This window comes from Nicotiana tomentosiformis, chromosome 9 (assembly GCF_000390325.3).
Source record: "Nicotiana tomentosiformis chromosome 9, ASM39032v3, whole genome shotgun sequence".
NCBI classification, from domain to species: Eukaryota; Viridiplantae; Streptophyta; class Magnoliopsida; order Solanales; family Solanaceae; genus Nicotiana; species Nicotiana tomentosiformis.
The window spans coordinates 39,956,968-39,963,035 of record NC_090820.1 but is presented as its reverse complement, the minus strand read 5'-3'; the positions used below and the strand labels follow the sequence as shown (position 1 = coordinate 39,963,035).

At 37.7% G+C, this 6,068-nt stretch overlaps 1 long non-coding RNA gene across 1 annotated transcript; it reads left to right on the top strand.

The window, feature by feature from the left end:
• The first annotated feature begins 1,450 nt into the window (after positions 1–1,450).
• LOC138899587 (uncharacterized) lies at positions 1,451–2,969 on the top strand. Its single transcript, XR_011411323.1, has 2 exons — positions 1,451–1,859; positions 1,972–2,969. It is a non-coding gene; the product is annotated as an uncharacterized lncRNA (long non-coding RNA).
• Positions 2,970–6,068: the final 3,099 nt, after the last annotated feature.

The window sequence follows — 6,068 nt, the reverse complement described above, 5'->3', positions numbered from 1 at the left end:
AACAAGCTACAATAGTTACTATGTTTTGATTATTTTTCACAACCTCACAACACTTAAAATAATCATTTGAAACAACAATTAATTTTCATAGAAGCAACTAGATTTTGGTACGCAACTAATCGAAGTTAGAAAATCAAATCTCTTCTATCCTTTTATCATGGCATATTGTATGTTCTTATCATGACGAGCATGAGATCCAAAATACCACCACTATGAAGAAAAATATTTGTTGGAGACTTTCAATTGCTACCAGTTCCACGAAATCCATTAAAAACTGTCACAAGAAGACACATGCTCTACCATTGTTTTTAAGTTGAGGGTATTTTTTGTCAAAAATTTATTTTCGTATTAAAATGTTGTTATTTTCAATTAGATTTGGTTTTATGGTTAGTTTTCAATTACAATACCCAAAAATGGCTATTTGTGGATTTCTTCCCAATGCCAAAGACGACCCCTAAATTTTTGAGGCTTTAAATATAATGACAGATAATACCTGATATGTTTTGAGATGTGCTCTTTCAATCCTTCTTCTTATGATTCTTTATAAATTTAACAAATTATTAACCTAATCATCATTTCGTTACCCATATTTTGTATCAAGTTTATAATGCTACTCTATATTTGAGCGTAATACAAGTTTAGAAATTGTATAAATGTTGTACATATTTTTGATAAAGGAGCAAAAACATATATTGTATAATTGACTGAAGGTTCAATATGCTTAGTCATATATATATCTTAAGGACTAAAAATCAAATTTACCAATTACAGAGGTAGCAAAGTGCTATTTACAGAAAGAAAAAGAGAAAAGCTGAAGTGAAAGAGAGCCGAGAGAACTAGAAGTACTAGTTGAGTTTAATCCTCCACAAAGTACAAACTGAAACCTACCAAGTATTTAAAACCGAAACCTAGTAGACTTTGGATTCTTGATGGCTATAAAATGAGTAGGTTTTTTTGTGTAATATCAAAATTTCAACTCATGGCTAGCTCTTCCTTGGTGGTAAGACCTAGCTCTGTTCCTGGAATTAGAGAATCGTTTGATGGAAGTTGCAGTAGTGATACTGTTAGGATCGGAATCCGGGTAGTACGGAATTTAGCCAAACAACGGTATAATGGTAATAACAAAGACAATAGAAGTTGATAATAACGACAATTAAAGTAGATAAAAAAGACACAAATTTAACGTGGTTCAGTCAAATTGATCTATGTCCACAAGCGGAGGGGAGCAATTTACCATAACAATAAGAGTACAAAATTAGAGTAAACACTCTAATTAATCCCAAATACCTTAAGAGAATAACCTCACAAGAAACACTCTTAATAAAGGAAGAAACAAGAATTGAAGACAAGTCTTGTTGGTCTGCATCCAAAGGAGTAGAGAGTACTCATTATATAAAAGAGAATGAAAGAAATGATTGGCCGGCACATCCTCTTTCTCAAAATACAAAGACCATTTATTTGGCCAAGGCCTAAAATAAAAGGCCTAACAAATAAAAAGCCTAAAAGTAAGGCCACCTGCGTGGCTCCATGGTTGATGCTACCGCCGGAGTTTGAGGAGGAAAGCACCCTTTTCAAATTCTACAGACTTGCAGAAAGGGAAGTCATACGGCTGACAGACCAAGTGATGATCCCTGATGTCGATTCCGATTCCGTTTGTATGGGATCATTATCCAAGGGATGGATTGCTTGCATACAGCCTAAAGATTGTTATCTCTTCCTCTATCACCCACTTTCTGGGAAGATTATCCAGCTTCCATCCGTTGAAACCTTTCCCTGTGTTAACGGCGTCATCCGTAACAACCACTCTGGTTTGGTCGAAAACTTTCTTGATCACCACTCTATGCCCCTAAGCCCAAAAGGTTTGTCTGCATACATTGTCGTAAAGATGATACTTTCATCGCCTGATCCTATGGAGGAGGATTGCATAACTTTGGTCATTTACGGGCCTGACCAGAAACTCGCTTTCTGCAGGAGGCCTGGCATAATAGCTGAAGCCAATTCCTGGACTGCCCTCGACGGGCCCTAAGACGACTACACTCAAATTGTGTTCCACAGTGGAAAGAAACTATTTTTCGCCTTCACCGGTCGTAAGGTGCTTGAAGCTTGGGATCTCCATAATCATCCAATTAAGAGGTTTCTCATTCAGAATGAAGATTTTGGCACTGATTCTTGGCCTTGTTCTTCCGTGGATGATGCTGATCTAGAGTACAAATCATTTTACTGTTACGATATCGATTACCTGTTATATGACCACCAAAGCGAGGAACTTTTTATTGTCACACGCTACGTAGCACATAGCATTACCCAAGATGGGACTGTGGTACCGCGAGAGGACAATGCTGACGACCAATACCCCTACAAGACCTGAACTTTTGATGTTTTCAAGCTTGATTTTATAGACGATGGTCATGTGGACCTTGAATACTTGCCGGATAGCCTTGGCGATCATGCATTCTTCATTGGCACCAATCCCGGCTTTGCTCTCTCGACCACCACATTCCCGGAATTGAGGCCCAATTCTATTTACTTTACAGATGATCTGACTTGGGTTTACACGTATAGGGAGAAGCATAATTATGGAGGTCATGATTTGGGGATTTATGACTCTAAAGAAAAAAACTTTTTAAGCTGTTACTACCCCGTTGATGTCGACAAGATACAGAAGATTCTACCAGCTCCTATTTGGTTTACCCCTGAAGTTGATGCAACATCCTTGGCCTCCGCTCTAGGTCTAACCCTTTAGGTTTACTTATGTAGCATTGTATGCAGCCTGGTGTTGACTTATCATTATTTTTTGTTTTAATTAACTCTAGCTTTCTGTTTATGTAGCTCCAACATCTACTGCCAAGGTCATGTCCTAAGCAATTTGATGTCTAGCCAGTTACTTTTCCAGTCTATCTTACTTCTTTCTCCTCTTCTTGATTGATTGTCCTACATTAACTTAATCTGATGCAATGAATCAATCCTCATGTGACTTTTGCACCTTGTTCTTAACATTGGTAGCATCTCGTACAAATTGAAAAAAAACTAATCAAATTATCTTGAGCTAAACAGGCACCATTTGCAGCTATCCACCCAAATCAGGTTACTTTGGGGGAGCACTTTGATGTGAACTTCACAATGTTCTATTTTATTTGTGAGAAGCTCTGCATGCTGCTAATCGAAGAGATCAAAGCTTTGGAGCTCTTTCATTTTCTAGGTTAATAAAGCTGGATCAAGCCATGTCCTGATGTATGATTTGAGAACCAAATAAGTAGCATATGCTGGTAAACCAAATAAATTGTGGTCAGCATTTGTTGTCCTTGTAGGAAGTGTGCTTGGGACATCTTGCATTTATTTGGCTCAACTAAATGATAAGATATGTTTTCTCCTTCACATCTATTGGAAAGAGGGAGCTATCTCTATTCTCTTGCAGGAGAAGCTTACCGAACTTTTATTCCTTTTGAAATATGCAATTTCTTGAATAACAAAATAAGAGGTTTGGAGCTTCATTTGCTATTGATTTTGTAAAGCAATCCCTTTAGTTTTTTACAGCGGATTAACCATTCTAAAGTCTAAAGGAGCCAGACTTAAGCCCCCTGCAACACCAGAACTATAAAAGCACATGCTGGTTAGTCTAATACACACAAAGCCACACAAGTTGCTTTATATGTTCCTGCTGAGAGGATTTATGCTTGCCGCTTGCGTATGAGTAATTTCAGTATTTGAGGCAGAGAATGTTGGAGGTTGTATAGCTTGTGATTCTGCTGGGAAATGTCAAAACATTTTCCTTATTCAGTGATAGAATTGCTATGTGATGCCTTATACTGTATCTTGAGCATGTAAATGATTAATCTGTGCTTTTGCTTTTCCAAATAAGAATGTGCATTATTTGAAAGGTCAAATCTGGATGTTTGGGTCTATGACACTACCGGCTATTGAAATTGTCAAAAGTCTCACGTCGGTAGATGACAATTTTGAATGGGAATTTCACCCTATAAAAGGAGGCCTAATGTTTAGGATTTAGGTACACCTCTCATTTGCCTTTTTTATCTTCTTAAGGCATTTGTATCTTCTTTCTTTAGTATTATTTCACTTGTAATTTTGGAGTGGAATAAAATATTGATTGTGTCCGAGGAAGTAGGCAAAATTGGCCGAACCTCGTAAATTCTGGTATTCTTTTATTGTTGTCTTATTGTCTTGTTTATTATTTAGTGGTTGTCATAATTTTTGGTATAGTAGTTGTGACTCATTCACACTATATAAATTTAGCTTCCGCAACAATTGGTATCAGAGCCAAGATACTGTCTAAGTATGCTTTGTGGTTGCAGCATAGTCTGATCTTCCACATCAGAAAAGATCTATCTTGGTAACTGAGTCAAGGTTCTGTCTGAGTATGCTCTGTGGTTGCAGCTTAGTCTGATCTTCCACACCAGAAAGGAAATAATCTTGATTTGTGTCGTCAGCTACTAAATAATATTTGTGTCAAAATGGAAGACAATAAACAAGAAGAATCTACATCAAGTGTCAATAATACGTCATTGTTGGCATCTTCGCTTATGACAAGAATTGTGTCAAATGCGAAATTTGCGGTAAAAATTTTTGATGGGTTAGGACATTTTGGGATGTGGCAAGGTGAGGTTCTAGATGTTCTTTTTCAACAAGGGCTAGATCTTACCATTGAAGAAAAGAAGCCAGATGTTATTGGAGAAGAAGATTGGAAAATTATCAATCGTGTTGCTTGCGGTACCATTCGATCCTACCTTGCTAGAGAGCAAAAATATCCATACACAAAGGAAACTTCTGCAAGTAAATTATGGAAAGCACTGGAGGATAAATTTTTGAAGAAAAACAGTCAAAATAAATTATACATGAAGAAGAGACTGTTTCGCTTCACCTATGTTCCTGGTACCACAATGAATGAACATATCACAAGTTTCAATAAGTTGGTCACAGATTTGCAAAATATGGATGCAACTTTTGATGATGGTGACTTGGCCTTGATGTTGTTGGGGTCACTTCCTAATGAGTACGAACACCTTGAAACTACTCTACTCCATGGAAATGATGAAATTTCTCTGAGAGAAGTTTGTTCGGCTTTGTACAGCTATGAATAAAGAAAGGGAGAAAAACAGAAGGGCGGAGAAGGAGAAGCACTAATTGTGACGGGTCGTCCTCAAAATCAAATGAGGACTAAAAAGGGAGGATCCAAGTCGAGATCTAGACACAGCAAAGATGAATGTGCCTTTTGTCAAGAAAAGGGGCAGTGGAAGAAAGACTGTCCGAAGTTGAAGAATAAGGCCAGACATAACAATGGAAAGGCCATTATGGATTCAAATGTAGCTGATTGTGATGATTCAGACTTCTCATTAGTTACAACAGAGTTATCAACATCATCAGACATATGGTTGATGGACTCGGCTTGTAGCTATCATATGTGTCCCAACAAGGACTGGTTCGTGAATTTTCAAGAAGGAGAATATGGAGTCATCCACACAGCGGATAACAGCTCTCTTACCTTATATGGCATTGGTTTAATAAGATTAAGGAGCCATGATGGAATGATCAGAACATTAATAGATGTTCGATATGTACCGGGTTTGAAGAAGAATCTCATCTCTGTGGGAGCCCTAGAATCAAAAGGGTTCAAAATTATTGCAAAAAATGGAGTGATGAGAATATGCTCTGGTGCACTAGTGGTAATGAAGGCCAATCGGAAGAACAATAACATGTACCGCTATCGTGGTAGTACAGTTATTGGGACAGAAACAGTGACATCCAATGATGACAAAGAGGCAGAAGCAACCAAACTATGGCACATGCGCTTGGGACATGCTGGAGGGAAATCCTTGAAAGCTCTATCTAATCAAGGATTGTTAAAAGGCGTAAAGACTTACAACTTGGAGTTTTGCGAGCATTGTGTCAAAGGGAAACAAACAAGGGTTAAATTTGGTACAGCGATCCATAATACTAAAGGCATTTTGGATTATGTACACTTTGATATTTGAGGTTCTTCCAAAACACCTTCATTGAGTGGGAAGCACTATTTTGGAACCTTTGTTGATGATTTTTCCCGAAGAGTGTGGGTG